The following is an 8474-nucleotide window of genomic DNA, read 5'->3' on the forward strand; positions in this document are numbered from 1 at the left end:
TATAATTTTAGTCCACTTGATTCTAATAGCACATTTGCTTGACAATACTTGAAAAGGTCTAAAATTTAAGATTTTATAAAACACTAAAGGGAATATTTACATAATAAATATTCCCATGGCATAAGTGTTCTTAGAATTTTTAAAATAAACATACATGAACTTCTTACAAAAAGAAATTGCAAATATAAATGTCACACAATTCTGGTGTTAATTAATGAATCTTCACTACTGTCATGATTATGATGAGCTAATATTATAATGTATTACCTATACATTCCCAAATTCACACAGAGTTCAGTTATTCACCAGTATAAAGGCTGAAATTATGTGTATTTCTATTTCTATGATTTATTCTTTAAAAATCTTATGGAATGATGTTTGAATAAACCTTTACCCCATTTTGAAACCAAAGTGTAATTCTGAAGAAGTAAAATTTCCTCTTTTTGTATTAAGTGTGTTTTGAAAAAAAAAAAAAAATACCATCTTGTAATCACCACCAGAATCAAGATATAAAGATAGAGAACATGTTTATCACTTCCAAAATAAATTCTCTGTGCTCCCATTTAATCAATCCCTCCACTCCAATTTATTATTCATATAAATGGGATCATACAGTACACAGACTTTTGAGCCTGTTTTCTTTCATTTAGCACAATGCATTTAAGAATCATTTAAGTTGTTGCATGTTTTAGTAGTTCTTTCCTTCTAATTGGTAAATAGTATTCCATTGTATAAAGGTGCCATGGCTCGCTTATCTGTTCACCAGTTGAAGGCCGTTTGAGTTGCTTCTAATTTGGGGTTATTAATAACAAAGTTACTACAAACACAGACAAAAGTATTTGTATGAACAAAAAGTTTTATTTTTTCTAGGTAAATACTTCTGAGTAGAATGAAATTGTATGGCTCATGCATATTTAACTTTATAAGAAATTGCTGGCCGGGCGCGGTGGCTCAAGTCTGTAATCCCAGCACTTTGGGAGGCCGAGACGGGTGGATCACGAGGTCAGGAGATCGAGACCATCCTGCTAATGCGGTGAAACCCCATCTCTACTAAAACAAAGAAAAACTAGCTGGGCGAGGTTGCGGGCGCCTGTAGTCCCAGCTACACGGGAGGCTGAGGCAGGAGAATGGCGTAAACCTGGGAGGCGGAGCTTGCAGTGAGCTGAGATCCGGCCACTGCACTCCAGCCTGGGTGGCAGAGCGAGACTCTGTCTCAAAAAAAAAAAAAAAAGAAATTGCCAAACTGTCTTTCAAAGAGGCCATAGTATTTTGCATTCTCATGAACAACATATGAAAATTCCTGTGTGTATCCTTGTCAGCATAGGTTATTATTAATGATTATTTTAGCCATTTTAATAGCTTAGAATAGCAATCCCTGTTTTTCTTCTGTTTTCCATTTGCTTGGTAGATTTTTTCCCCCATTCCTTTATTTTGAGCCTATAGGTGTCACTGCATGTGACATGGATCTCTTGAAGACAGCATATCATTGAGTCTCATTTCCTTATCCAACTTGTCACCCTATGTCTTTTTTTGTTTGTTTGTTTGTTTGTTTCTCAGACAGAGTCTTACTCTGTCACCCAGGCTGGAGTGCAGTGGCGCAGTCTTGACTCACTGCAAGCTCTGCCTCCCGGGTTCACGCCATTCTCCTGCCTCAGCCTCCCGAGTAGCTGGGACAAAGGGCACCCACCACCATGCTCGGCTAAAGTTTTGTATTTTTAGTAGAGACAGGGTTTCACTTGTCAGCTAGGATGGTCTCGATTTCCTGACCACGTGATCCACCTGCCTTGGCCTCCTAAAGTGCTGGGATTACAGGCATGAGCCACTGCGCCTGGCCCACCCTATGTCTTTTAATTGGAGCATTTAGCTGTATACATTCAAGGATAGTATTGATATGCATGGATTTGATTCTGTCATCACGTTGTTAGGTGATTATTATGCAGACTTGTTTGTATGGTTGCTTTATGGTGTCAATGGTCTATGTACATAAGTATGCTTTTGTGGGCCAGTACTTGTCTTTCTTTTTCGTATTTAGCACTCCCTTCAGGACCTCTTGTAAGGCCAGTCTGTTGGTAAGGAATTCCATTAGCATTTGCTTCTCTGAAAAGGGTTTTATGTCTCCTTTGCTTATGAAGCTTAGTTTGTTGGGATATGAAATTCTTGGTTGGAATTTCTTTTCTTTGACAATGCTGAATACAAGCTCCCAATCTCTTCTGGCCTGTCGGGTTTCTGCTGAAAGGTTCACTGGTAGCCTGATGGGGTAGGCTTTGTAGGTGACCTGCCTCTTCTCTCCAGCAGACTTTAATATTTTTTCTTTCATTTCAACCTTGGAGAATCTGACAACCAGGTGTCTTGAGATGGTCATCTTGTATAGTACCTTGCAGGGGTTCTCTTCATTTCCTGAATTTGAATGTAACCCTCTCTAGCAAAGTTGGGGAAATTTTCATGGATGATACCCTGAAATATGTTTTCCAAGTTGCTTGCTTTCTCTCTCTCTCTCTCTTTCAGGGATATCCTATCAATGAGTTACAGATTTGGTCTTTTTACATAATCCCATATTTCCTGAAGGTTTTTTTCATTCTTCTTTGATCTCTTTTCTTTATTTTTGCCTGATCTATTTGGGAGAACCTGTGTTTGAGTTCTGAGATTCTTTCCTCAGTGTGGTTGATTCTGTTGTGGATAATTGCAATTGTATTTTGAAATTCTTAAAGTGAGTTTTTTAGCTCTATCAGTTCAGTTCAGTTCTTTCTTAAAATGGCCATTTCACCTTTCATAACCTTTCTTGTTTTATTGTTTTTCTTAGAATCCTAGGATTGGGTTTCAACTTTCTCCTGAATCTTGATGATTTTTGTTCCTGTCCATATTCTGATTTCTATTACTGTCATTTCAACCATTTCAGCCTGGTTGAGAACCATTCATTACTGGGGAACTGGTATGATCATTTGGCGGTAAGAAAACACTGGCTTTTTGAGTCGCGAGAGTTCTTGCACTGGTTCTTCCTCATTTGTGTGGGCTGATGTTCCTTCAGTCTTTGAAGCTGCTGCCCCCCTTTTTTTTCTTTTATGTTCTTTGAGGTTGTTGGGGATTTGATTGCGGTATAAGGTGGGCTTACTCAATTGGTCATTTCTGAAAGATTTTAGGGGACTAAGGCTCAACTCAGCACTCCAGGGCTGTGTGCTCTAACTCTGGGGGTCTGGTATCAGACCCCTGGCTTTGTTCTCTGGCCCCTCCAGGTTAGAACCTGCTGCACTAGAGTGGACAAGGTGTTCCCAGACAGATGACTACATAAATCTGTTGGGTGGTGCTGGACAAAGCAGTTAGTTGGGGTGGTGGCAAAGGGATTCATGCTTGTTTGTGTATGCCAGCAGGAGAGGCAACAGGCAGGGTGCACATGCATTGGCTGAGGTGGGGTCCTGGTGGGAGCAAGGCTGCTATGTTCCTATGCATGCTTATGTTGGTGGTGACGGTGTCAGTGGCAGGATGCTGGATGAATCAGGGCTTCTAGTCTCTGTGTGCGAGTTTGCAGCCATGGTGGGGGCTGCATGGGAGGAGGTTGCCAGCAGATGCGGTGGGGCCAGGGTGTGCTCATGCTAGCAGCAGTGTTGCGGCGGGGGGTGTTGCAGTGAACTCACATGGTCTGGTGGGGAAAAGGAGGTAATGAGGTCCACCCACCACAAACTGGCAAGCTGATGAGGGGGTGGAGAATAGCCATGGGCAAGTGCTTGCTGGTGAAGTAGCATAGGACAGGCTGTGCCAAGGGAGGCTGCACATGGACTGGTGATGTAAGCAGGGCTGCTCTGCTGGAGTTCTCTGACAATTAGGTGTGGTTTACCAGCAAATAAGCTATGATGAGGGCCCCTGGAAAGCACCCTCGTTGGACATCTGAGGCTGCACTGCAAGAAGGCACTGCCAGACTGGGTACCCAGGGGAGACCTGCAGATGGGGTTGAGGGGGGCACTCAGGTTGGACTGGTGCCAACTCATGGGCACGATAACCCTGCTCTATCCAGTTCTGACAGTCCCCTTAAGGTTTCTGTGTCTGAGAGGAGCATGGTGACTTTTAGGGAATAGGTGTCCCTGGCCATGCTCCAGTGCAGAAATTTCCACATCAGACTCTCTGGGTTCCACACAGGCTTGAGTCCTGCCCCTATCATCTCTCCAAGCAGCTCTACCTGTCAGCTCAAGTGTCCATGAGGGTTGTAGGGTCTCCTGCTGCCAGGATTCCAGAGGTTCCTGGTGAGAATGGATCATTTCTCACACTTGATCTTAGCCAAAAGGCCGAGAAGCAATAGAGAATGGATCATTTCTCACCCATTCAACTCATCTCTTCCCCAGGAATCACTGACGGTCAGGAATGAGTCCTGGTGTGCAATAGCCCCATGCAGGGTTTCCAGCTTCCACGACCTTCATCCTAGCATCTGTGTCTTTTCTCCCTTCATTCTCAGTGCTTTCCCTCAACAGATCAGCTCAGAGTCCACCAATCTTCTTGATGTCCTGGTCTTTTTGTGGCAGATATTCCTCCTGGCTGCATCTAGTTGGCTATCTGAGTCCCCTGGATTTCTGTGTTCCATTGATCTCTGTGTTATTGCTTTTGTCAGTATTACACTGTTTTGATGACTGTAGCTGTGTAGTAAGTCTTGAAATTGGGCCGTGTAAGTTTTTCAATTGTGTTCTGTTTTCAAAGTATTTTGCTTATTAGTTTCTCTCCCTTTTCATATATCTATCAAAAAGCTTGCTAGAATTTTGATTAAAATTGTGTTCCATTTATAGAAATCTTTGGGAAATGTTGACATCCTATCATTATTGAGACTTGCATTCCGTAAATGTGAACTACATTTCCAATTATTTAAGGCTTTGGTTTATTTCATCAGTGTTTTGTAGTTTTCAGCATATAGATATTGCACATACTTTGTTAGATTTATACCTGCATATTCTTATACTTTCTTTCTATCTTAAATTTTACAAATATTTATTCAACTCTTTCTTGGTGGCAGGAACTTTTCTTAAGAACTAAATAGGACTGAATTTTTCTAAAAGTAACTGACTTCATGGACCATTAATTAGTGATAGACAATAAATACACCAAATATTTAATATTCTTGATAGTGATAAATCTTATCAGACAAATGTTTTAGGTGGGACTAATGTAGAGGGTGGTGGTTACTTAAATAGTGTAGCCATAGAAGGCCCTACTTTCAAGGTTAAATGAAGAAAACAAACACTTGAAGGCATTTCTTAGCAGTAGTTGATGAAAAGATTAACAAGGCAAATGCCCTGAGAAAAGAGTGTCTGTGTATTAGAGAAATGGCAAGACAAACAGTGTGGCTGAATGAAGTAATAGACAGGACTAGGAAAACACAGTCAGAGAGATAAAAGGGAGTGATGTGTATAAGGCATTGTTGGCCATCATAAGAACCTTGGGATTTAGTCTAAATGAAGTAGAAGACATTCTAGAGTTCTGAGAATAGGGAAGTCATGAATTAACTTATATTATTTATTTATTTATTTTACATTAAAACAAATTTTTTTAATTCTTTTTTAAAATTATACTTTAATTTCTGGGGTACATGTGCAGAACATGCAGGTTTGTTACATAGGTATGCACATGTCATGGTGGTTTGCTGCACCCATCAACCCATTGTCTACCTTAAGCATTTCTCCTAATGCTATCCCTCCCCTAGCCCCCTAGCCCCCAACAGTCCCCGGTATGTGATGTTTCCCTCCTTATGCTTTTACACTGTTGGTGGGAGTGTAAATTAGTTCAACCATCATGGAAGACGGTGTGGCAATTCCTTAAGGATCTAGAACCAGGAATACCATTTGACTCAGCAATCCCATTACTGGGTATATACCCAAAGGATTATAAATCATTCTACTATAAGGGCACATGGACACACATGTTTATTATGACACTGTTCACAACATCAAAGAACTAGAACCAACCCAAATGCTCATCAATGATAGACTGGGTAAAGAAAATGTGGCACATATACACTGTGGCATACTATGCAGCCATAGAAAAGGATGAGTTCATGTCCTTTGCAGGGACATGGATGAAGCTGGAAACCATCATTTGCAGCAAACTAACACAAGAATATAAAACCAAACACCACATGTTCTCACTCATAAGTGGGAGTTAAACAATGAGAATTAACTTATATTTTAAAAGAACTTCATTCAGACTAAATCCCCAGGTTTTTATGATGGCCAACAGTGCCTCAGATTGCACCACTGCAGTCTGGCCTGGGCAACAGAGTGAAACTCTGCTATCATGACTGTGTTAAGACTAAACAGTAGGGGAATAATACTGAAGGCAGAGAGATCAATTAGGAGACCGCTGCAACAATTAAAACATGAAACTGTTAACACAATGCACCAGCAATCATATTTTAACAAGCTCAACATCACTGGTCATTAGAGAAATGCAAATCAAAACCACAATGAGATACCATCTCACACCAGTCAGAATGGCTATTATTAAAAAGTCAAAAAATAACAGATGCTGGGGTTGTGGAGAAAAAGGAGCGCTTATAGAGCATTGGTGGGAGTATAAATTAATTCAACCATTGTGGAAAACAGTGTGGTGATTCTTCAAAAACCTAAAAACAGAAATACCATTTGACTCAGCAATCTCATTACTGGGCATATACCCAAAGGAATATAAGTCGTTGTATTATAAGGGCATATGCACACATATATTCATTGCAGCACTATTCACGATAGCAAAGACATAGAATCAACCTAAATGCCCATCAGTGATATATTGAATAAAGAAAATATGGTACATATATACCATGAAATACTATGCAGCCATGAAAAAGAATGAGATCATGTCTTTTGCAGGACATGGATGGATCTGGAGGCCATTATCCTAAGCAAACTAAAGCAGGAACAGAAAACCAAACACCACATGTTCTCACTTACAGGTGGGTGCTAAATGACGAGAACACATGAACACAAAGGGGGCAACAACATACACTGGGGCCTATCAAAGAGTGGAGAGTAGGAGAAGGGGGAAGATCAGGAAAAATAACTAATGGGTACAAGGCTTAATACTTGGGTGATGAAATAATCTGTACAGCAAACCCCTGTAACACAAGTTTACCTATATAACAAACTTGCACATGTACTCTTGAACATAAAAGAAAAGTTAAAAAAAAGAAAATACAAGGATTGAACTGCAATATTTATACTGGAAAATGTGAGATGCTTATATTTTGGTAAAAGAGAGAAGAATTTTTGGATGGATTGTACGTAGGCTGTTTTAAAAGGAAAGCAGTGAAAGAAAGGATTCAACAAAGTTCTTCAGGCTAAAGGAAAAAGAAATAGAAAAAAATTTGCTATGCACAAGGAACAAAGAGTGTTGGAAATGCTAAATATATGGGCAAATAAACAGGCATTTATTAAAACGTAATTTAATGTTTAAATCAAATTAATGACAACATATTATAGGATTTATAAAATATGTAGAAGAAAATAGCCCAAAGAGCAGGAGGGGATAAATGTAAGCAAACAACAAGGTTCTTACATTATATATGAAGTAAGTATAATATTATGTGAGGTTAGATTGTGATAATTTAAGGATCTATTTTACAAACTTTAGAGCACTTGTTCACAAAGTGTAGTCTTCTCCAACCTAATAAAGGAGAGAATGAACTGTTGTTACTCACAACACTTGTGACACGAAATGTGCGCCTTTCCTCCCCCTGTCACATCAACCAATTCTCCAACTGTCCAATCAATTCTCCAACTATCCAGTGTGTACACCAACAAAATAGAAAAACTTCAAATAAACAACCAATGTTGCAACTTAAAGAACTGGAAAAGCAAGGGCAAACAAAACCCCAAATCAGCAGAAGAAAAGAAATCATAAAAATCAGAGCAAAAATGTATGAAATTGAAATGAAAAAAATACAAAAGATCAATGAATAAAAAGTTGGATTTTTGAAAAGATAAAGAAAATTTACAAATTTTAGTCACACTAAGAAAAAAGAGAAGATACAAATAAATAAAATCAGAGATGAGGAAGGAAACATTACAACTGATACTGTAGAAATTCAAAGGATCATTAGTGGTTAATATGAGAAACTGTATGACAATAAAATTGTAAAATCCTGAAAGAAATGGGTAAGTTCCTAGACACATATAACCTACCAAGATTGAACCATGAAGAAATTCTGAACCTGAACAGACCAGTAACAAGTAATGAGACAGAAGACATAATAAAATGTCTCCTGCCAAAGAAAAGCCCAGGACCAGATGGCTTCACTGCTGAATTTTACCAAACATTTATTTTAATTGATTTTAAATATTTTTTATCTCAATAGCTCTTGAGGTACAAGTAGTTTGTGGTTATATGGATGAACTGTAGAGTGATGAAGTCTAAGATTTTAGTGCACCTATTACCTGAGCCGTTTTTATCCCTTTTGTACATTGGGGAAAGAACAGTCTCTTCAATAAATGGTGCTGGGAAAACTG

This window comes from Colobus angolensis, unplaced genomic scaffold (genome assembly GCF_000951035.1).
Source record: "Colobus angolensis palliatus isolate OR3802 unplaced genomic scaffold, Cang.pa_1.0 Scaffold17, whole genome shotgun sequence".
In the NCBI taxonomy this organism is placed as follows: Eukaryota; Metazoa; Chordata; class Mammalia; order Primates; family Cercopithecidae; genus Colobus; species Colobus angolensis.